The following is a 25,130-nucleotide window of genomic DNA, read 5'->3' on the forward strand; positions in this document are numbered from 1 at the left end:
TTGTACGCTTACATTGTGAGTACGCATCCAATACATGGTGAATACTTTTTTTTTAATAGTCTTTTCCCTTACGGTATGTATCTTCGCAATTAGCAAAGCGGATTATAGAAGCTCGAAACACTCGCCTTAGTTTTGAATACCTTTATATGATTGATTTTCATCAGAACGCTAATGCATCAGCGAATATCATCCGACTATTTCTTTTACCGAAAGAACAACGGGTACTGTTATGTCATGTAATACAAAGGGTTCGCTTGTTACACGACCCGTCATAAAGACGCCGCGTGTTCTGATGCGAGTCGACGGGCTAACACGTGCTAAACACGTGAATTAGGAAATTCTCAGCTCAGCATCGGACGGTTTTTAGGACGCCCCGTATAAGTTCTAATTGAGATTTTTACTACTTGTCGACAATAGAACTGCCTGAATCAGTCAGTGTAAGTACAAAACAAGTGAATAATTGTACTATTTAAGAGTAACCGGACTCTTATTATAAAGATTGTTATCAATATAAGCTGAGCCAGAAGAATGAGTTGCGTCCTATGTAAAATACTATAAAATCTGGGTCAAGACCTCTTTCTTAAGAAACAGCAGACGCTTGAAACTGGATATGTTTAATGCTTCAAGGGAAGCAAAAGTCGAAATGGAAGAGAAACGTGAATATATTTACAACGACAATAACATGATTCAATCTTAATTACCTTATATGTACGATCGTAAGGGTCGGTATAGATTAGTTTTATGTTAGTGGTCCTTAGTTCGACGGCGTTGACAAAAGCTCCACATGAACGACGTTCCAAGTGTCCTATTGCATTACCTTGCCTTGCATTCTCTTTTTTGGAGTATATTTTGTTATTTTACATGACTTATGACAATTATCGGATTTCACTTCTGTTACTACCATTTTATTATGGCCCCCTGCCACAACAAGCTGGCTGTACAAAGCGGCAGTGCAGCCTTGTTTGATGCTGGCCGTCTCTTTTTCAGCGTAGATGCTTGTGCCTTTCTGGCCGTATACACAGCTGGACGCTCCGTTACATTTTCCGTCTGCAGTGACACTCCGCATCCACCCGCGACACCTAACAACTAATGATGGGTCCAGTCTTTCAGAAACTCTCCACAGACATCCGAGTTATCTGAGTGACACTTCTGTCACTCAGGAGTGTGCCTTATTCCAACTGCTACCACTCTGCTGTCCTGATCGTGACGTCCTTGTGAACCTCTTCGTCACATGGTACTTTCCGTATAGGTTCATGTGTGGCTCCATAGGCTCCACTACGCTACTCGGAAGTTCGTTTACCCATCTAGGTTAACGACTTGTCATGTCTAGCAATTTCTACTCTGCTAAGCTGCGCTGGCATGGTTGCCGCATATGTATGCTATGGGTACCTGCGCGAGGACAGTTTCAATAGTCAGCCTTCGGGTGCCGTGATCAAAGCGACAACGACAAAGCGCAACTATCTTAGAGCTCGTCGACGTATATACTCGAAACCTCAGTTGACACGAGAGCCCTTCCCTACTGCTTTCGCATCTATTTGATCCTGCATGTTAAGTGCTGTCTCAGCTTTTGAATCGTTCTGAAAGGGACAACAATACCACCCATGGAGGTTATTTGTGCTAAACCCCATTCAAACACAACATTGACTGGCAACCATGAGGGAGCAACGGTGCAATGCTTTCTATACACGCCTATGACAACAATAATCAAGAGTTAATAAATAATCCAGATCATAAACTAGTGACTTTAGGTATTTGCGTATGGCAAGTCAAAGATTGTTTATTTCTGTGAAAAGAAATATTATGAATACTCAACGCGCGTTACAAGCGGCCGTAAACAGACTAAAAATTTACTAACTGCAAAAGATATTCAGTATTATATTATTTAGGTTTTTTAAATGTCGAATGTTTTTATCTTCGCCAAGGATTAATCCTAGCGATGACTACTAGCGCTATTGATAAATGACCAATTAATAGCTCAGTATTTCATTTTGCATTTCTTTAAAGTAAGTATCTAGAATGTTCGCAAATTGTTACTAGGTTATATTAAAGATCGTTGTTTTTGTACTACGTATCGTCACAAACTATGTACCTATTTGTGCGAAACGTATATATCGTTGCGTTTATTCGACTGGGATCTGGATTACTTATTGGAGCCAATATCCAGAAGCTTTGAAAATCGTGTGATTTGCAAACTATAGTTTGGATATTGCCAAGTCATCGTCGTGCGCTTCTAGAATCCGCTACCGCAACGTTGTCCGACGCTTGCCTCATGTAAGATGTTCATGTTAACGTTTTTGGGATTCTTAAAGTCAAACCTTAATATAAGTAGATGAACGCAAATTATAAATGCTAGTTTTGAAAAAAAGCAATGCGAAATACCACAGTACTTATTAATGCCGTCCATTTGTTTCTATATCTCGTTTAAGTTCAGCTCAACTTTGTGTGCTGCTTGTATAGGCTGACGTAATGCAACGGACAGAAGTCGAGGCGAGACTTGTTTCTGAGCGAAAATATACCGTAATAAATGTCCTCCTAGAATGAAAGCTACTAGGTCGTTCAGTTTTCGATCAAATACGATGATATCCTTCAGGTAGGGTTCGATCGATGATGAGAGAACATTGGCGAAAATGTTAAGGCGAATTGCTTGAAAGTTATAAATTATTCAGTCTGCTATATCGCCGTACAGTCGAGTAGTTTCGAAGAAATAAAAATACTTCAAATAAGTATCTGAGAAATAAAAATGAGGCAATAATAATAGTCGTAGAGATTTACCTTCATTCAAATTCATTAATAGGTCCACTTGTTCCCGCACGAATGAAATCCTTCGTGAATACTTCAAAGGAAATTTAAGAAGTAGTCGTTGGGACGGTCAGCAGCCTACCGCGGATCTTTTCTTGGCATGTCGAATTTGACTATATAAGATACCTCGTCCCCGAAAGGCCAAGTGTCACATAATAAAAAAGAAATAGAGAAACTCATATATAACTATAATGCCATAATATGCGTTTTCAAGCAAACTACTTGGGGCGGTAGACAAGGGAAGAGGGGTTCGAGATTTTTATCGCTTACTCCATCTCGTTCCTAAAGGCTTTCGAAGAAGATTTCGCTTAGTACCGCAATAATGTGATCGAAGATAAAAAGCCTAACCAGGCCCTCTACGAGGAATAAATTCACGCAGGCCCATGGTATTCTCAAACTGTAGATAATTTAAGGAGTATTAGCTACAAGACGGCAAAGGCTGTGAATACAGTTCAAAATAATGCAGAAAAAATTGGAGTCCTCTATAGGAGTACGCTAATCTTGTATTGACACCAGCCGATATGACCTCGCAGTCTGATAGTCAATGAAGCGTCAATAAACTCTCTCAGTGCGTACGCGGATTCCAGCTGATCCTACTTTTGACATGTCTGCGAACTCCATCTGGCAATAAGGGCCAGATTTGGTTCTGTATTAAAATTGTTCTTGGGACTCGACTATGTCCTGAATCTGCTTGACTTTCCTGTCTCTGATTTCTTTTCTCGTAATGACGCAATGCTTTATAAATATTATATTATAGCAAGAACATGTGTGTTTCGAATTGGAAATATTTTGCATAGCGCTTCCTTCCTCCATCGTTTGCTTTGCCGAACTATAATAATGGTACTGCCATAAGTCAGGAGAAGATACGCATCGAGTATTCACGTTATAGAGTGCGCACATCGGTCCCTAGTGTAATAATCTAACTAAAGATTTCCCTAGAGGCATTCACGATGCCAATATAGAGCTTAACCAGTCTACCTCACAGACCCTTTTTTGACGAATCTTTTTTTTTGCAACTCGATCCTATAGAGCTCTCATCTTATTTCACGACTTCTCTAGTGTCCTTTCGTCCTTTACTTGTTTTTCATATGTTTTTTTTATTTTTTATTAGCCGTTTTGGTCGGTGACTGGTCGGGTCCTTTTTTAGAGCGCAGCTGCCTTTGCCTGCAAAGAGTCCGGCACATATTTTCCAAGTAAATGACTTTTTATACGAATTATGCATAGAAATTGTTGAGATAGTGCACTGTTTTAAGAGGAATAAAGACGGCGGGCTTCGGTTAGGTTGTAGTACGGTTCCCTAATCGTACTGACTCCTCTTATACGTCAAATTTTTACAATATTTACATCAAGTTTCTTTTAATTAAAAATTAGAGAAAACTACACAGTAATAACGACAGTTGCCATAAGAGCAATTTATCTCCTGTATAGGTAGCATACAAAAAATGTGAAGGATTGGGACGCTAGATATTAGATTTTATCTAGTAGACATTGATTATTAAATTAGTATTATGGATTATTATGACGATTGATAATAATTATACTGATAACTAGCTAATCGAACTCTGCTTTTGGCTGCCATTTAATCTACAGTATCTATGCATTATTTTTAGGTAAACTCTATCTCAACCTTTCAGTTGGACACCGTCGGGAGCTGCGCATTGTGCACTCTACAAAAAACTTGGAATACAAGTTGTTCGTTCACTCTACGATTGCCTTTGATATACCTTATATACCCTACCCGTATCAGTTGACGACCAAATATCATTACGCCGTATCTCGTTTGTTGTCAAACATTTTTATAGAATTTAATTCACCAGATGTAATAATGGAGCTATTAACGGGCAAAAAATATATTTTGTTCTTAGTCAGCTTCGGCACTATCGAACCCGTTCGTAACCCGCGTTTCTAAAACTTTATATCGAAAATGTTCATCGGTAATAGTGACGCACCCAGCGAATCGTCAAATTTTTTTCACCGTGAAAATAATATGCGGCATAAATCCGCTTGCTCCGAGGGAAGGCCGACATACGGTATATGTTATATCACACAAACGGCGTTTAATTACCAGCCATAGGCGCTTTACGATGATTTACATCAAACTACTATATAAAATATAGCATTACGGATAGACATAACAATTGTACGTGTCATTTCCATTTGCTAACGGTCACTCCTACTTCGTAATCGCGATAACTATAAAAATGTAGCTTTTCGACGTTTAGAAGGAGCTTACATTTTACAAACATGGCCGTCTCTGTACAACGAACATCGTCGTCCAAGCACGTTTGACCTGTAGAATTAATTTCGGCAGTCTTAAGATGTTTTTCAATACCGGGGTAACAATGTCATCGTGTTCAACCTATAATATTTTCGACAGACGATTCTTTCTACCTGTTTATTTAATTAATAACGTACGTGCATATGTCACTATTGCACGTCTATTCCCATGCCAGTCATGCTTTTTCTTAGCGAACCGTTCGCCAACTGGCGCTGGGCATATTTTGCAACGTTTGCTTGATCGTGAGCGAGCGATCCGCCCACTTTAGAAAGACGAAAATTAATGGCGCGTGAAAATACTTACAATTCTACAGATAATAGAATCTGTGTCTACCTGGCAAAGAAGCTATATAAATAAATTCATATTAATAATACATACAATGGAAAAAAAGGTCGCAAGATTGTAAAGCCGTTTTCTCCTTACAGGTGAATCACTTCACTTACAATTCATACCTTGGCTCGCAAAACATTGTTATAGGAATTAAGGGATCAGACAAGCCTTTTAGACAACTCGAAACAATCTCCTAAATGGATGTTCCGAGTTTTGCATAAACTACGAGAGTTAGAAATTGCTTCAAAGGATTGGCCCCCAGCACGAGAACACTGTGTTTAAGGCCACTTTAGATATGCCTAAGGATGGTAGGCATGCGAGATACCGTTGTGCCATTATTCTATTTTTCTTTACACATACTCGATACATTCATTAAATTGCCAGAATAATTAAGAAATAGAAGAGCTCTCTGTATGTTATGATACGCTAAAAATCCCTACAAGGGCTCAAATGGCCGCCACCTAGCTTCTATTTTCCGATCTACCAACAAGTTCTAGTGATACCTTGAAAAAAAGAAATGACAATGCCAAAATACAGATCTTTTGTGTCATAAGTCTTCCAGCAATTGATCTCCGGCAGTTAGAAGCCTAATACAACATAACAAGCCTAATAAAACCTAGATTTCTTATTGCTGCTAATGAGGCTGTAAGTTCAAACGCTCAGCAGACTGCGACTGAAGTGGGACAGTTCTCAGAAAAATCGTGTTGGTCAAAAAGACCGAAAAGGCACATATAATTAAATTTCCAATTAGTTAGTGCATCACACTGCGGGCTTACCTACCTTTATTCCCATGTATTTAGCTACCTTAAGAAAGATTTAGGTCGTCATTTAGCAATGTGAGGAGTTTCGACTCATATTTCTTTAGAATACAACAGAAGACATAATAAACTTAGGTACTTTAAAAAGCTCAACTAGCACCCTCTAGATGGTATTCTATAGAATAAAGTTGGCTCGTTGGTAATAGGGTAATACGCCCTTTCCTAGGCACGTTATAATTTAGACATGTGGCAAACGGTACTTTCTCTCGAGTTGAAACTCTAGGTCTCCATAACCATACAATGCACACGTGTCTGCCCATTAAACTTTTATGTTACAGTTGAAATAAATATGTGTATATTTGGTCTCGTGTTGGCAGTCATCCATCTAGAGGAGTGCTTATATGCAGCACAAAGTATGGACTTTATAGCTGAGAAGACTGCTCGAAGATGGCTTGCTAAGGTCGAAGATGGACTTAGAGAATGCACTCTGGCGCGAATAGACTATTCGAGGTCGATAAGAACGTTTATAAATGCTTTCAACGGCGGACAAATAACTCGCAAAAAGGTTGAAACGATCAGTTGAAGATCCTCAACAATCAGAGATCTTGAATCTATCGAATTTCATCAACGAATAGCAGTACGGATGTTTCATAACTTGGACAAAAATCGTTAGGAAACCGCTGTTTTTAACGTTTTTCAACACACGACCCGGCATCAAGCGACATGTAGTTGCAATGATGGATTCCAATATAGAATTTTTATATGATGGTGATAAAAAATCCTGTTTGGTAATATGAGGCCAAGAAAGAAATGACCGACTCGTGGAAAGATGCCTATGCACAGGTTTAAATTAGACCTGCGTTCGAAAACGACCGTATGTGACTTTTTATGATTGGAATAGTCCTACGTAATGGGAAGTATTTCAGGGGGCTCTTTAAGGGTAAATAGATGTTTCGTCTTTCCCGTCCGGTATTTCCGTTAAGCATTGCTTTAGACGACTGAACCCTAGCGAGGGTCAAAGGCCGTCTACGCCTGGTTTCAAACTTAGACGACCTCACATGCCCCGAACTTTAGTAGGCGAATGCATTGCCATTACTCTATGCGTAAACAGGCCGACAACGGCTTGTATGGAATGAACGAGGTTATACAACAAATAAGACCTGATAAGGAAAGCAAAGCTGCGCTTCACTACGACAGCTCTCTTTATAAGCTAAAGAAACGAGCACTATTTATCCATACATTTAGTACATATACTAATGAGAAAAGATTAAATACCCGCCTCAACCATTATAAACATTTTGTACCGTTTTGGTAGGAGCAAGGCTCCAGTCTGCTCTATATATTTTGAAGATTAGAAAAAAGCTAAGTTATAAAAATTGGAATTCAGGAAATGTGAAGATGATTAAACAAACTGCTGGCATACATTTCATACATAAGTCGGATAAAACGATCAAATGAGATTTATTGTTCTATGATTATTTATTATGTTCTATGATTAAAACTGACAGTGTATATGCATGTGATAAGTAACTAGAAAGACAACTTACCGTTATGAAAGTTCTCGGGGTAGCTATTTGTGGAGCTTTTAAACATTTTTTTTTTTAATTAAGATTTTTTGATTAAGAATCAGTTATCGAAAAAATTTTCTTAGACGCAGCTCTTTCAAAATTGCTTCTAGCTATGGGATTCAATGTGAACAATCCAGGGGGACCGAGTATGAAGGAAAAATCATTATGTACATTCATCGCTTTTTCTGTTGCTCGGACTTTTGCCAGATAGTAAAAGTGTGTCCATGCAAAAACTTGAAGTTACATTATTGCTGTGTACCTCGGGCTAGTAAGCAAACATGTTAACAGTTATTCTGCCCTGGACTTTATCTTTCGTAGGGAAGCTCGTTTACAGGCAGTGTTATATGTGAGTAACCTGACGTAGCGCTTAAAATTGTTGTACTGTATATGTTTCCAATTGATTTACTAACTATCCTTAGAAATATGCTCGCCATTCCCATTTAGGATTTAACCAAAGATTTATTTAGTATTTAAACAAAGATTTCTCTACAAGTTTGCTTAGCAGAACATAGAGTAAACTAGCCGCAATATTATCATGAACTAAACTATTAGATACGATTAAGCTTCTTTAACAGTTTATACTTTAACTGTTTTTATTTTTTTTTGTTTTATACTTTAAAACATGTCGCCAGAAATAAACTTAGTAGAAATTAGATAGTCTCTTTTATTTATTTATTACGTTACTTATTATATGCTGTCTCTTTTGCACATTTGTCGCTAATGATTGCACTGCAAGACAAGGAAGATAAATGTAATACACTGGATTTAAATAGTACCATCCACGAATGGTTACCTTTTCAAAACCTGTTTTAGGTTTTGGATAGTATGGCCAAAACTAGGTTTATAAGTATCATATATTGGACGCGAGACCCACACTTGCAATAGAGTGTAACGGTTACGCAAAAAAATTAATGAGCGATAGTATTACCGTAAAAAATATAATCGTGTAAATGAGACATTATTTAGCTATCCAGCCTCGTTAATACTGTGATAAGGGTCAATGGAGCATATATATATATATATATTAATGGCCACGGGTGTGTAGTGGTGAGTGTCACGAAGCAGAAAAACAAATTGTTCCCATTTGTAGTCACAAACATAGAAGTACCGGATTAATTATTATTAACAATACTTTTTTTTTCTAATTACGTTACGTAACACAATTGCTTTCTTACTAATTCAATTCCTTGAATACAGCTATGAAATATCTGTCGGCAGAACGAATCAGCATCCTTTTTGGGGTGCTATGTTCCCATGTTCGTTTTTAAGGTTAGTGCGAATGACGGTACGACATTGCTCTTGTCGTCTATGATACTGGATAACCCTTTTAAATAGACGTAGCTTCCCCACGGCCCCAGATTGTGCATTTGGGTGGAGGCGATTGGCAGCATTAATTTAAGAAAAACAAGATCTTTTCCACCCTGTATGGGGGTTGCATTGAACACTTCTTTTAAGGTAGAGAAATAAGAAAAGTGCTTGGGAAGCCCCAATGTATCTATCGTATTACAGTTCGTTGAAAACACTATTCCGTGTATGTATTTAGATACAGAATATACGGCAAGCAAGGAATAACGAATAACTCATCATCTTTTTTCAGCCGCAGAGGACAAACGGGCTGATCATGAGAGGCATTGAATTATTTGAAAAGCATGTAACGATGAGCCTGCTTTTGTCCATTACTTATCCGATAAAATGGCAGAAACGCGGAAGTTCAAACGCTGAAGGGCAAAAGGGAGTTCAACCCTGCATACCAAACGAGAGAATTTCTCGGCCATCACTGACTTCTATTGATTTAACCTCCGGGTTCTTTATGTCCTGGTATATCTGAAAGTAACCACCAGGCTACCTTCTGCGAGGAGTTTTCAATGTGTTAGCTGAACTCTTCGTGACTTTTGAAGACCATCTCGGACTCAACAAGACAATGCACTATTCACGAAGTGATAGGTTCGATGGAAACGCGCAATTTCCAGCATCTAAATATCGTTTACAAATGAATGGGTCTTTTTTGCAGGAGACGGCTAGGAGACAAATTGTCTGTTTTTTCAATTTCCCGCCGCACTTTCAGTGCGTGGCCGTGTCGGTGTCCTTCGTGTTGTTCGCGGCTAACGCATCAGGCAGGATATCCAAGTCAGGTACAATAACAGTGCACTCTTAAAAAATTAGATGTACGACTTCAGTTTCCACTGTTAAAAAAACTCGGTCTACATTCCTAGGTTTTCGCTCGCTATGGCTAGTACACAGGATACTTCCCTTTGATTTGCGTTTTTGGCAACCCGGTAATTGTCAAACGGAACTCGGGAACATGGGGCAAAAATTCTATAGCTAAGTTAGTCCCAATATCAGTAAAACATACCAAAAAAAACGAGAACAATGGCGACCACATGAACTTCGCACAATGGGTCCACCGTCTATAGTTTACGACAAGACGGAACGTTCCCTTGCTCCGTTGTACTAAAATAATTGAAAAGGCATTGTCGTTAGAATTGCAACAGATCCCTGGTTGTATTTAACACAGTGCATTGTACAAATTAGACAGATACTAGCGTCAGAGACTATCTTCTTTGTCATCCGACATCTTGTTGTGAGACTTATTTGTTTAGCTTTGCTAATCACTTACAACTTATTTCAAGCTGGATCTGCTAGCTAGAAATTTCTGTAAGTGCAATAGTTATATATTAAGCATATGCAAATAACGGCAATTTGGTAAGGGTGATTTGTGAAGTTGTTACTTACAATAGTTAACTTTCATTCGATATAACTTTGGCTCTCGGGCAGAGACTAGTCACACATAGCGACAAATGACCGAAAGGAAGCTTCAATTGGCACGTGTGCTCTGTGATACGGGTCAGAAATTTTTCGAAAAGATTATCCCGTCGAAGAAAAAATATAGTGTTGACTCGAAGTCATAGATATGTTAGGATACTGCATCGATAATTGGATGCGTACGTATAACAAGGTGCCTCTGCCTGCAAGTCGGTGTGAAAGGTCTCCTCTGTCAATGTCTTAGCGTGTTATTCGTTACGGTCTCTATCTAATTATTTTCAAACAAATCACAATTTGAAAATTAACAAAAGCATAGGTGAACATTCCTAAACATGTGCTCTGTGCTAAACAGTGCTCCGCGCTGAGGAGCTCTAAGCGATTCCAAAGTGATCATTACGGGAGTCGCAATGAAATAGTAGATGAGATCAGTTGTCCCGTAGTCGGTTTCGTATACGATTATAGAAGCGTTAAAAGTTACGTAATCCGTCATTGGTAATAACTAGAGTACTTGGGTAACGGTTTCATAGAAAAGTAACGCTTTTTATCGTCTGCCTCCTTCATTTAGCGAGCAATTTTCTACTGGTTAATATAAAAAAGGGGGCATGAGAGCTTGTTTCTCTGTCAGCATACTGTCGACCATTCTGAGCAGTGCAGTACGGCATGAACCATGACACATCCTGAATTTATAAGAGGTCGAATAATGGGTAAATATTCGAAGGCATAACAGAAACGGACAGCCATTCGTTTGTCGGGAAATGTTATTTCTACTAAAACGTAGTAGAAAATGCCACTAACGTTCATATACTCCTGATTCATGACGTCGTAATTGATACTTACAGAAACGATAGGACCCGATGCGAAAATTAATGCTCACTTAATATAAGAAAAACAGAGTGAATGATACCATGTTGTTCGGCTTTGCCATCCTTAAAAAACGTCTCTAACGTGAGCCCATGGTGTATTCCGCGCGGTAGCACCAACCTTGCTACACTGTGTCAAACGTACCACATGTTGCTATATTTCCTTAGTGTGCACATATCGAGAGTAGATTTGAACTTATTTTGTTCCTTTTGTATGTAAATTTTTTTTTGCAGTTACTGTCCAATCAGCACGGCAAGGAATTTCAGCATAACCCAAAGGTTGTTTACCAACTAGTATGAGATAACCTCGCCTAAACTCAATATAATATTTTGTTCGATGTTAACTCATAGTGTTGTCATGTCCAACAGCTTTTCGTCTTAACTTTTTTTTCAATGCGAAGGTCTAAACCGAAGGATGTTTCAGATGTTAATAAGAGCGAAACATAACGCTCTCTGTGTCAAAGGTATTAGCGCTTATACGTACTGAAATCATGTTACATAAGGGTACAAAAATACACAACGGAAACAATTTAAAGTAGACGAACGTACATGCTTCTCGATGCAAACGTATGTATGGATTCTCAACTCACCTAACAAACACCTAAAAATTTAAGGTCAAATATTCATTTACTTTTTTTTCGTCAGAGATGCGAAGGCCATTGTGATATTGTCATGTTCTCAACATAAAACGTACAAAAATAGGACCACGGTGGTCGTCCTCTTGCGGATCGTTCAGTGTTCGGGATGTTTCCAAGTCATTCCAGTGCCCAAGTCATAGAACTCTTTTCGCTGGAAGCCACGGAGGAACTGTTGTTGCGCCTTCATATGCGTATGCGAGCTTTCGTTTGTGCGAACACAGTCAGTATGAAAACGAGCTAGAAGGGTTTCTTACAAACACCAGAAATAAACATACTACAGCCATTCAGATAGCTGTGCTCACTTTTGCCTGTGCAGTGGTAACATATTTACCTACTAAACATAAGGACACGTGAAGTGATCTAGGTTTTAAGACGGGCGTAAACACGCTTCGTTTCGTGCTTGAGGTCACCGACTTGAAGCAGTACTCAAGGGCAGTATCAGATATGTAACTATAAATATTTTTATATGGATACGTACGGTACATAGAACAAGAGTAGAGAGATGAGGCTTATTTCTCTCATTCCAAAGCTACCGTAAGGTGGTGCTGTAAGTCAATATACGTGGGTCGGGCGCGCGTATACGTACATTGAGGATCGCGTGACGACAGTCCCGCAATCCATACATAATCGGCTGCTTACAGGGCTGCGTAACGGAGCATCTTGGTAACATAGCCACAGATACAGATTAGGTTAACGTCAAAGCTGTGCAGTAACAATGAAGGAAAGGAACATCAAAATAAGAATTCCCAGTTGTAATAAGAAAACGAGGACCAACATGATGAAACTACCAATGAGGGAGGTCAGCTACTAGCCCGCTAGCATCCAGTCGGCTTGATATACGTTCAGTATTCATTGAGACATCGCATTCTCAGATATATGTAGGAGTTCTTTCGAGCCATTGCATAGTAAGTGACTAACGACCGCTGAATATCTTGTAACTACGAGCACAGAATAAATGCATGAGCAGCATAACTGGCTTGCGACAGCTAGAAAGGACTAAATCTGCCACGAGAGACACAGATGAATCAAAAAAAACTATCAGTAATGGCCAGTGATTTATGTCAGAATAACAATAAAATAGAGACTATTTGCTAGAAGTGAATCTTTCTGAATCTTCAGACACAGCGTTTTAATGCTTCTGTTTCTGCAAAAGAAATATTAGTTGTTAGATTTAAATGGCCCTTTTGTTTTTCTATACCGAAAACGACGCCTTTCTCTAAGCTAAATCCAATGAAACAAATCTGTGTGGCCTTCGGTCTCTCTCGTTCATATTAGTTAGCCCCTGTTCAACACGCTATAAAGTAGACTTACGCTTAAATAGCGCAAATACAACAAAATAGAGTGAGGTACAAACAAATACTCTGGCCAAGACAAGATTTAGATAACCGAACAATCTAAATAGTCGAGAAATCTGTTAAGTAAGCATGAAAGGCTTGAAGGAAAACGTGTTAAGCATGCGATAAGGAGTAAGAGCGGTGAAATGAACGTCAGTGTTTGCATCTGTACCACAAAATCCCGTAGATTCTTACCGGCCATTAAAAGTAGGGATGGATTGGCTTCTCTATATACACGGTAGGGAGTAACGGAAGTCCAAACCAGCGACCATATGCGAACAAATGGTAAACAAGACATTCGGTCACCAAGGCTACAGGAGGGCCTACAAGAGAAGCTGCCTGCTTGTGGGCCTGTATAACAAGTAGACAGTAATGTTGAATTGTGTGCGAATCCTTACGGAAAATTGGAACGTCGCTATGGCTGCAGAAACTTACCTTGGTTGCCTGGTGGAGTCGCTTTCAGCAGGCCGCTTTTCTTGGTCCTCAAGGTCTCGATGGAACCTGCCAAAGCCTGTGCCCTCATCCAACGCGTGTGGCCCCCTTGCCAATGATGAACAAGCCAATGGAATTGGACGCTGGCATTGACTCCGATCGTGACATCATACAGTCCGGCCGGGACTACGTTAGGAAACAACGGCTATCACAGGCGAAACAGCTACGGCATTCCTTTGTCGCATGACAGGATCGAAACGATCACTACAACTTCTGGACCTTTATTTCCGTCTTCAATCATCGCATTGAAGATCAGTGGGCCTTTACTGAATGTCAGGGGCGTTCTACTATGTCTATTGCGGCCATATACCGTTTGAGTAAAAGATTCTCGTCTACAGACGTCAGAGACAGCAGGAGTCTTTTTCTGCACTACGTACAGCTGTGAGGAGGATCAGAGTAGGACTCAGGGCTGTTGGCAACGCGCTACCGGGCAACAGCAACCTATCCAATCGGTCGGCGGCCAAATTGAACGGAAAGAGGTAATGGGGGGGGATCTTGTCTAGCTTTTTCGCTAGGTCTAGTAGCTATCTATTACGTGTCCATTGATTCCGTCGATGTGTGGCATAGAATAACGCACAACTGCCCGCAGACAACGACCCAGTTGGTAACGTATATGAGTCATACATAAAATCTCTCACATAACTTATCTAGCTACTAGTGATTGCATTGGCGATGAGAGAACAGAATATATGACAGCATAAGCGTACTGGACGCACCCGCGTCTGTTCTTCGAATGTCACATCGTTGTATGTATTTAATCGGCCAACATAATAAATATTTTTCATTATTTCATGTTTGCTCATATCTTGGTTCGCCATGATTGTAACATATATGTGGCATAATAAAGGTATTACGTTGGCTTAAATCTGAGTAATTAGGATAGACAAAAACGCGAATGTCTTTGCCGAACGCGTTCGCAGGTCGCACCTGTGTCTATCGAGCAGTAGGACGTAGGCGAACGACCGGCTACAGTTACGCCAACTGAAATTGCCTGAGAAATAATTTTTAATATAATAGAAATTTACTCACTCGTTATATTTAAACAATAAACATCTTTCTCATTTTTATTAATACTACTGTTGCCGTTATTGAGTGTTGTTACCACAAGATTGTGTATATATATAGATGTAGGTTAGACTCTAAACATGAACGCGCTGAGGTTTACTATACGACATGAGGATACACTGCACACGAAGTAGAAGGAAAATATATTAGTTACGAAACTGTTTACTTCGTCTCCTCACTCTTGACCAATGTAGTAACGTCTGGATTCATTAATACAGTGTGTCTGTAATTAATTCCAATTCCTATCTCTAAATGCTATACACCGGTGAATGAAGGACACAAGGGACGAGATTTAATTTCAAGATTCAAATTATTATCTAAATAGGGGTGAACGCCTTCCTCAGTTCACTGAGTTGAGGCTTTAATTGAAGTGACCGGTGATTATATTGAAGAAATATGAACATCAGAAATGATACTCCTAGCGCACGCAATCATTCAATTGAGACACCTGCTTTTGGCTAAATAAAATTTCAAAAAACTTAAAAACTTTGAACTGGTCACCCTACATGTGTGTACGGATATATAAATCTATGTCTAACATCCGTCTGTCTAGCGACATAATAGGTGTGTCGACAAGGCGTGACTTCCTAACGGAAAACTTCTGGCTTCCTTTGAAACTTAGTTATACACACGGCGCCCATTGGATTAATTGATACATTCTAGCAGCAGCGTACATGACGTACTTATGTCGTATGGGAGCATGGAAAAGCCTTGTTCGACTCAAGTCCAAGCTGCACATTTAATTGCCCATACTTTAGGCTATTCGGCAATTTTTTAAACGAAGCAACGCGAACAAGCAAAGAGTATTATGCCCCTACAATAAACGAATTGTTGCACCTCTGTCAAGGATTGGAAGACGCCGAACGCGCTGACAGTCGCTAATCGTTCTGCCATCTTCCGCCGTCTGACAATTCCAGCTGCTGTTATTGATGGTAATTGCTTGCAATGGACCCTATAAGCTAAATGACTAAAAATAAGTTGACTCTCGTACGCCCTTGCTGCTTTGGGTGCCTGTTGTTTGAGCAAAAGCCTTTGACCTTATGTCTGACAACGTTTTTTTTCTTTGTACAACTCGATTTTACATCTCGTGGCTATAAAATTAAAAAGAGGCAAAGTGCTTACACAAAGCAGTATCATTATGTGTATGGACCTATTCGTTTTAATCGGGACCGGTCCGAGAATAACTTATCCTGTTTCTCACGTTCACGGTTTCTTGATGAATAATAATACTAATTGAACGCGTTTTTTTAACAAGCTCGGTTCAAACCAAATGGAGGAAATACACTCTAGTTTAAACTACTGATTAACATTTTTCTGTTCTATTTATAAATCGACTACATAAAAACCAAAAATGTCCATGATCGTCTTTTAGACCTTAAATACAAACTGAATGCAAAACGACATAATTGTCGAGAATACATTCTGGCTCCTGATCGAATCAGCATTTTTATGTAGATTTTACTGTTACAGAAGGAATCAGGATGGATGCATCTGTATACAATGCAAAATTTACTTCCTTAGTTCGAGAGTTCCCAAGACTGAGTCCGCTGAACGTCGAAAATAACAAGCTAAACACGTATACTTGGCTGAATGACGTCACAATTTTCTGTCATACCAGCTCTAGCTAAAGCAAACCCTCAGATAATTCTCATAATACGTTCGACTGGCTGATCGCTTTCCGAGCGGTAGCAGCTTATGTTTCGCTAAAGATGAGCACTGCCAGATGTACGACGGCTAAATTTGCCATCGGGGACACTGAATGAAGTCATCATATATTCTCGTGGGAGGTTTTTCTCCTACATATAACACCTTCTCCTATCGTTTTCATTAGTTTGCCTTATCCAGTAAAGAAATGTGTTTATTTGCGCGGCGCCTTAAAAAGCAGTAGGGCACTCTTTAATATAAAGCAGAACGTTTGAAAATAAAAACTGTCCTAGCTGAGCTAAACAATATTGTAACTAGTTTAGTGGCTTACGTAGTTACGTATCCAGCTCAAATGCAGAAGTTAATTCCGTTTAATTAACTTACTTAGGGCTCAAGTGAGCTTCACTGCGACGTCACAGCTTAATAAAATATGAAGCAAGAACGTAATTTATTTTGGATCTTTCTAACGTCCGTGTAATATAATATCATCGGCTTAAAGCTCCCTCTGGAGTAACAAAGATATTTAATAAGTGTTTATAATAATAAAATATAAACCAACTGTTTCTGACCGCGTTTAGGAAGAGTTGGTTTATAGATTAAACAAAAACAGATAGATAACCCGATTCTGACTTGATCAAGAAAGACATTTGCGCAAGTTTTTCATTTATTCACATAAAATTATTCAAGTTCTTGAGCAAAATTGCTTATTTCTAATAGTTTAGTAGCCTCAACTATATGCCGCTACGCGAAAGCATACAATAACAAAAATTAACCAATATATCGAAGCTATGAGAGCTGATGAGTCACACCGAAAATGAGTTTTTTTTTTTGGAACAATTTCAAATCGATTTTTTCAATCACTGCTTTATTTCTAGTCCGTAAAAATTAATTTTCATAGTTAATGTCCTAAAAACAGATCAGCGGTAACGTGGCTGCTTTCTCTAGTAAAACGGGTTGATTATCATGTATTGTCAAAGATGCAAAATGACTTAAATTGCATGTTTTAAAAGCCGGCGAAGTTCTTTATATACATCGCTAATAGAAAGATATTTGCGTCAGCGAACAGATCCGTAGCCTGGGTCCGCGTAGACCAATATTTGCTCACAATTGCCGAAACACTGACCCATTACTTTTCAGAACTTCTGATAGCGGAAGTTATCAAGTGTCTGTCAAAAGTCAGAATTGGCTACTCTCCGATCTGACGTAATATTGGCTTTCATCACGGCAGTTACGAGGTGGACAGATGGTCTTGCATTTGCAAACTAGATGAACCATTTTGTGCTACATATTATTTTATCAAGTACTCGCATCTCATGATTGGTTCACGTATGCTAAATTTAATGTAACTAGATCAGACGTAACGGCTCTCTATTCTATCTTCTACCTAGTGCCCACAAGCTCTTTGCTCAGTGATGCTAATGGATATTGGTTAGCGTGCCCAGGGTAAATATCGAAATTTCTAAATATAATCCCATGTCTACTCGGATTGTCCTGCTGTAATGGTGAAAAACAAAGTCACTGTTTTATTTAGAGTTGGGTCATCAGCTAAATGCTAACTGATTTGAAAAAGCCCGAAGTTGGTTTCAACAGGAAGCCGGCTGTTTCCGATAAACTTGTACATTATTAATCTTTGCTTACTATGCACAAAGAGACCCTATTGGCGTAGGGTACTATATGGCTGAGTTGCGAGGTATCCTCTCAATGTTTATCTCTTACTCTCAATGGAGTAATGTTTAATAGTGCCAGGCGTATCAGCATTCCGCCTTAAATAAAGTTAAAATAGCAAATTGCATTATGTTAAGAGGTTCACTGCTAAAAAATATCAGAAGAAGCAAACGATGTAGATCGGTTTCGCAAGTGCTGCTTCAGCTAATTGAAATAGCGAACAGTGGTTGCTATGTACGTAGTGGAACTGCCGCGTAAGTTAAGACGATTGCCTTTTGTCAGCGAATCAACGGAAATAACTTCTATAGCTTAGGTGGATTCCCTGACATACGTCTAAGAGAGATATTGCCTAAGGGAAACGTACTGCGAATTGAAATGCCCGGTGCAATTGAATTCCACTGATAGGATTATCAACATGGACATATATATCCATTGACTAATAACTACATGTTGTTCACAGAATATACGGTAAAGACTTGCTGTGATCAGAAAGCCAAACCTTTTTCCAAATTTGGCTCAAACCAAATTTACCATAGACCTATTCCTATTCTTTGTAGGCATACATGTGTATTTTTTGTGTGCCGAAAACCGTTTGGATATTGTTGTCAAAAGCCTGCTTATCCGAATAATGGGACAGATACAAGTGGCTCTATTCACAGCTTTCATAAAAAGGCACTACTTTTGTTCAAATAATAGCACTAACTGTGGTCACTTTTTCAAACAACTAAGAGAACCCCTACTTCAATACAAACTATTTGAATTTCCAATTATTCATTAGAGGTGATTTAAAGCTTCCTACTCATACTATTTCCAGTACTGCGGCTCGTGAAAGTGTATGTCGAAATCGTCCGGCAGCAAGAGAGGTTGAAATACACCAAAATCGATCTCGTTTGGAATAGATGCCCGAAGCAATTGATATATTTGGACCTTGCCATGTGAACTTTTTCATTGCACGAGAAATACCGTATACGCCAACATGCGTAGGCAGTTAATTCTTTAGATGGACGTACGTTTTTCCGTCATATAAGCTCTCGTGCGTCATTCAAGTACAGTCAAGGCGAGTGTCTGTCCAGGATGCTTATCTTGGTTCCGCTAAATCCGAAAACCTCAGTCTGGTTCGATCGTCTGCTTAGCGAAAATAATCATCAGCTGTGCCAAGTCGAATGACCTCCAGCCAAATATTTGCCCCCTTCTATTCATGAAATCCCATATTGGTACCTATCAGGAAGGCACCACCTACTTTTGTGGTCCTGCGTTGCTACGTCAGCATTTCGTTCACGGGATCCAAAATATGGATCGTGGCGGATTGGCGAAGACAAGTAAAAGGCCGTTCTAAGTCATACGTGAAGAAAGAAGCTGCTACTGCCGCCACTGCTCTCGTCAATGCTAAGTCAAAGGAAAAGTGGTGAAGACGACAAGTGCGAAAAGACCGCTATGGCAGTCTGAACAACCATCGGGTAACGAAAATGGAGTGTGCCGGACTAAGTGTGAGTTTAGAGCCCATGTCAGGAAGAGAAACCGAACTAAATCACTGGTGCAAACGTCGCTTTTGTCTCATCAAAGAGAGTGCCCTCAGGCAACGCTACAACGGGATCTGTCTGGACTCCGGTCTTCGAGACGCTGCTGTTCTGTGCTTGCCGCAATCGTCACGTAATCACCACAGCTCTCTGCCTTATAGCGATTCCACCGTCCTACCTGGCTACAGCTTTCCTTCCGAGGCAATTTTTCTGACTGCTACCTAGCCAACCAGTATCCGGCAGTTTCCGTAAATCCCGAGTAGTGCAGTGTGCCGAACGGGGCAATAACCACAAAGAACTAGTTCACAGATGGACACGTTACACATGGTACGCACTACACTATTGGGTTGGCGAAGGTTCGAGAAGAATCGTCTGCGAGAACGGAATAATTTCCACTTGCTCATAGGACGACGAACCGGTCGACCACTAATCGGTTCGCACGGATGGCCATAATGGAAAAGCTCTGTTAACTATTGTCGCTTCGACTTGAGACTGTGTTTATACTTCACAGATGGGTCACTTACGTAGCTCATTTAGCATTACCAGATTAGCTCCAAATAAATAGGCATTCCGAGAAAAAATCGCTGGTAAAACGAACCGAATTAGGTTTAGCGTTACGCCACATCCTTGCCCGTTAAAATCGTCCATAGAGAATGTTAATTGATTCTCTAATGAACTCTTGAGGTTGGCTGAATACTATGTATTTTTGTTCGAAATATGGGAAGTTTCGCACGTAACATGCTACTCCGTGAAACAGCTATATAAAATGAATTACGTTTTCGACTCTCCCGGATTGTTTTTTTACATAACGTTTGTTAGGTATTCATATATAGAAGTGATACCTATTCCAATATGGCAAGTTGAACTCAGATTTAGAAGCAAAAACTATATGGGGCTTTGCTTATCTTTTGAGTATCCACTAAAGGACATTTTAAAATGGTTCCCTGCTTGCTGTTCGTAAAAGCAAAACGTAAGTGCCAGTACGAACTCGGGAGTAGGAGCACATCGCAGGAGGCTCAGGATTAACAAGAACCTGTTAGTTACGTTACCTTAAGAGCATTGGCCACCCTTCCTCAACAAAAACTAAGCTGGTCATGTTTTTGGCTGGCGGTCGTTTTTGGCTAGGCGTGCCAAAGGACAGCCGTCGCTGCAATCTGCACGCTCAAAGAGTATTCGTCGGAGCGGCGCAGTCAGAAACCTGACCACCTTAGTTTTCGCTGCGGAAAAGTGGCCAGTGCTTTATATATATAGCCACAATGACCGTGTGACTCTGGTGTATCGTTTGAATCGATGGCTAAAATGATCCATAGCCATGGCATAGCTTCATGGTAACAGTGTCAGTATAGAGGAACTGCATGGATTTTTGGTGACCGCAAATTTAGATTCTCAGAACAACTTTTATCCGCAGCACATTTAGATATTTGGAGTAATATTTCGGTTCTGAGCAAACGTAAAATTAAAACACTTTGAATTTAATTGTCTGAGGTCGATAACTTAATAAGAGACATCATGGTATAATAATAGCAATATTTTCGTGATAAGAATTACGTGATCAATCATTGAACATTGTCTAGCAATTAATAGTTATATTTTCGCAACATTATGGTTTGGTAGTGAGTTCGACAAATGTGTAAAATAAGGAGATGGCCTAACCTCATTTCCAACCTCGAGCAACAACCAACATTGAGAGTGCCCACATGTATCCTTATACGTTGATCCAAGTTATCCTGTATTTTTTTTTTAGCGAGTAACAGTTTTTGCTGGCTGACGCTCGCTAAAATACAAACGGTCTACCGTTTGAGTGAAGCGTGCGCCGTACGTCATGCAACGCAGAACAGCTGTCACTTGTTGATGGCCTAATATGGCACGTGCCTGCAAATGTTTCGATTCTCTCGTCCGGTTGTTCCCGCTATAGTCAACCTCACTGGTTCGGATTGGTGATACAGTTTGTGAATGTACCGGCCGCTTAGCACAGCTTCGACAATAGTATCTTAAATGAGTCGAGAATCAGATAGGCAAACAAGCACGCTTAGCTGACTTGGTCTCGAGATCGAAACGGGGTAGATAAATGAGAATCTGGTTGGTGCCCAATTTGTTCAGAGCTGTAAAGCCTACGTGATATTTCAAAGTTTTGATTATCTTCTACTTCGTATAACTTAAAAGAACAAGCAATTAAGATGGCCAAATATGAAATTCATTAGTGGTCAGGCTGTTCGAAATGGGTAGGCACAAATAGGGGAAGCACGTAAGAAAGAAAAACGCAAAAATTAATGGCACCTTTCCAGTAGGTTATGGTAAATGCTGAGGATGCTCGCCACTAGGTGGGATACGATCTGAACAACCTAACACGTAAAAACAGATCCCTGCTGACGAAGCTGCATCTCAATTCATTTCTGTAATGCTTACCAGAAGCGAGACATAGTCCGAAGGCGCATAGGAAAGAGTACAGCTTGAGACGTTAGTGTTTGTTCTTTAGTGTTATTTTATCCCTATGTAATATATATCAATTTAGATAGAGCTTTTCATGTATTTTTCTTGTTCTTTTTTTTTTTTTTTTTTTTTTAGTTATGTATGAATATCTTAAACAAGCGTATACAAGTTTAAGTCCACTAGGGGTTATTTAAAAAATTGCAAATTTTGATGATTGTCTGCAGGTTCAAATAGAATTTTGAAAAGCCCAATATTGGGCCCTAGATGATGTATTTCATAAAGCAAATGATGCATCCTCGTTTTCGGCTGCGCCTGGTCATGTGGAACTTTGAAACTAGTCGGCTAATTATTGGTGGTCCACAGTCAGTCAAAGTGGCCTATCATTTAGTTATCCGACATGCACTGAGCGCCAAAGTCCTGCTAACCGATGCGTGTAACACTATCAAGGGCCGAATTCTCGAATGGTTTCTGAAAACCATGTCTTCAGAACCGCTGCTAGGCAAGTGCGGTCCCATGTATAACTTTAATTCGGGAAAATCGTTCATTGATGAGCCAACCAGATTCCAGTTTTTCTAAACCTTTCTTACGCAGAACCTAACGCAGAAAGACGAGCCTTAATATCATAGTTTGACAGCCGATAGCGTTCTTCCATTGAGTTAATCGTTTTCTGCTACTCTGATAGGAAACTGCTCCTCAACTACTATGCTGTCCCAAATGAGAGCTATCACGAGATCTACAGCGCTGTGCTTTCGATATTTGGGAGACAACAACACTGTGTTCAGACTAGAGGACTATTGCTACCCAGTTCTATCTGCGCGGTTTGCTTACTGAAAATCAAAATACTCTTTTGAAACTATAGTGTACCTCATGGTCACGTAGCGCGGAGAGCCAATTTCGAATGGCCTTTCTCGCACCTATTCAGCCAAGTGACCGATACATCTAGAAGGTCGACTTAAGCTTGCCCAGATTGCAACGGAAACTCGTCTTCTTATTAATTCTCATCCAATAAGAATGGCTTGCGTACCAAGAGGTGACTGAACAGGAGGTTAAAACGATGCTGGTAGATAACGTCATCAAGCTGTTAGTGTTTCCCGATAGTTTCCGTAACAAAGAAGAATAGGAAGATAATATTTTACGTGGACTTTAGCGCTACCAATACCGTTACGTGACGACTTCTACGATCGACAATTGAAGCTATTTCGGGAATACGTTTGTCAAGTATATTCTGTATACTGTGCGTTTCTCGACCTTAAAAAGCGAAACTGAGATTGCTTTCTGCGTTTCTGGAGTGTTGTGTCAGCTACCCACATACTGTCTGATCTAGCGAAATACTGGCAAAACTCTAGCGATTTATGGATAGGACTTTCAAATATAAAATTACTGTCGAGTACTTTGCCGGCATCGTGACTCTATTCGCGCGACTACAACAGCCCTTCGAAACATGTCACAACGGAATGGTGAAAGAAATTAAGTAAACTTCACTTAATTTTTTTCATGAAACCCTTACGAACACTCTCTTTTTATGAACGCTATGAAACACTTGCGTATAGCGATGAAGGTACTTTATTGACGTAAGACTGACGTGAAGGTTTTCCTGCCTCTCCTAACCAAATTCAACTGAGGTGTAAATTATCGAAGATATCCGGATCCTGCTATGGCAGAAAAGTTAAAACTTTTTTTGGCTTGACGCCGTACAACGGATGGTCTATTACTACTAAATAAAACTGAGAGTCCCTTCTAGATTATTTAAAATTCAGGGGACTTCAGCTCTACGTGAAAACATTGGGATTGTTAGGTGTGTAAAAGGTACAGTTTCCGAAAAATCTATTTCTCACCACCCTAAAGGGAAGTCGTGAGAGAAGGCTACAGACTGATGCTGGAGGCATCGATTTGAGGCAGGCTTGAAATAGATCGGACGAGAAGAGGGAATTCCTTTGCCAGCAGACGGTACACAGCTGGTGTGACAAAGCTTCATTCGTCGGGAACATGGTTCTTTCGCTGCGTAGGCAGTTCAGATCTTCAATCCCTATCTCCGTAGCCAAATGTTCAAGACGATCGCAGACAATGTGGCGCTGAGAAGCTTTAATACTACCACGAACCAAGGTTCACCCTTTAGGCACTGGATTTTCAAGGATATGACATTTTTTGGAGTTGAGCGACCGTGATACCGACGCACTCCCACCCTCGGCCGCCGTAGGGTTGTCTATCGACAGGATGGCACACGAACAATCTAGAAATCAGTCTTATTAATAATAGCTCCGATCGATCGAAAAAAGAAAAGCTGGCTAGCATTTTGCGCTAAAGTACTAATGGGGTAGCGAACAGATCCTACCGGTTCTGTTCAAAACACCTCACTGCTACAAAACAACGACACAGCTGGAGCTTCAAAAACGCATCGACCGATAGTCAAGATGTTTTTCGTAGTTCTTCTCTCTGCTCACCTCGCGTAGACAGGTGAGGAATTTTATACGAAGCTATGCTGCATGGCAACTGTAATGAGAGTTGCCTGGCATCAATACTTAAAAGGCTAGCTGCAGAATCTTTAGAAAAAGTCATTGTAGCCTTGCTAGGCTCGGTGCACGCTTTAGGGCTAAATATGTTGCACGTGTTGGTATTCGTAATTTACTGCAAGTTGTTTATATACGGTCTCAATTTAAGGTGTCTCGAAAACTGCGCCTGCAGAAATCTCGATTTCCGTGCATCATACTTTCTAGGATCGCTGTTGCTATTTATACCATATATATAGAAGCCAAAAAAAGAATCTTTCCTATCCATTCCTTTGATGTAGCGCAGTGCTTGCCGGGAAGCAAACCCAAGGGCCGCAGTAGGCGGCTTCCGACTGAGATTCGAACCCAATGGCTTACCAGCAACTTCAGCGTCGATGGATACAGAAGCTAGCTCTAAGACCGAGGCACAGGTTTTATGACCACGTCTCAAGACGAAATAACTCCATTGGCGTTACTGTGGTCCCTAAAGTATGAGAGCTAAA

At 40.0% G+C, this 25,130-nt stretch overlaps 1 protein-coding gene and 1 long non-coding RNA gene across 10 annotated transcripts in view; one reads left to right on the forward strand and one right to left on the reverse strand.

Moving 5' to 3' along the window:
- Positions 1–25,130, reverse strand: part of LOC111249148 (uncharacterized) — a 334,604-nt gene that overhangs the window by 265,986 nt on the left and 43,488 nt on the right. The gene's annotated exons all lie outside the window — the stretch shown is intronic.
- LOC147755937 (uncharacterized) overlaps positions 1–25,130 on the forward strand; it is a 77,120-nt gene that overhangs the window by 15,776 nt on the left and 36,214 nt on the right. For 3 of the 7 annotated variants that reach the window (XR_015326642.1, XR_015326644.1, XR_015326645.1), the window contains exon 3: positions 4,410–7,629. The exons of 2 other annotated variants lie outside the window; for them this stretch is intronic. This is a non-coding gene — a long non-coding RNA (uncharacterized LOC147755937). Of the gene's footprint in view, positions 1–4,409; positions 7,630–9,744; positions 9,866–11,590; positions 11,636–12,001; positions 13,772–25,130 lie in introns of those variants that run through there. 2 more of the 7 variants (XR_015326643.1, XR_015326648.1) reach the window with 1 other exon arrangement.

Source organism: Varroa destructor, unplaced genomic scaffold, assembly GCF_002443255.2.
Source record: "Varroa destructor unplaced genomic scaffold, Vdes_3.0 BEIS01000004.1, whole genome shotgun sequence".
Taxonomy (NCBI): domain Eukaryota; kingdom Metazoa; phylum Arthropoda; class Arachnida; order Mesostigmata; family Varroidae; genus Varroa; species Varroa destructor.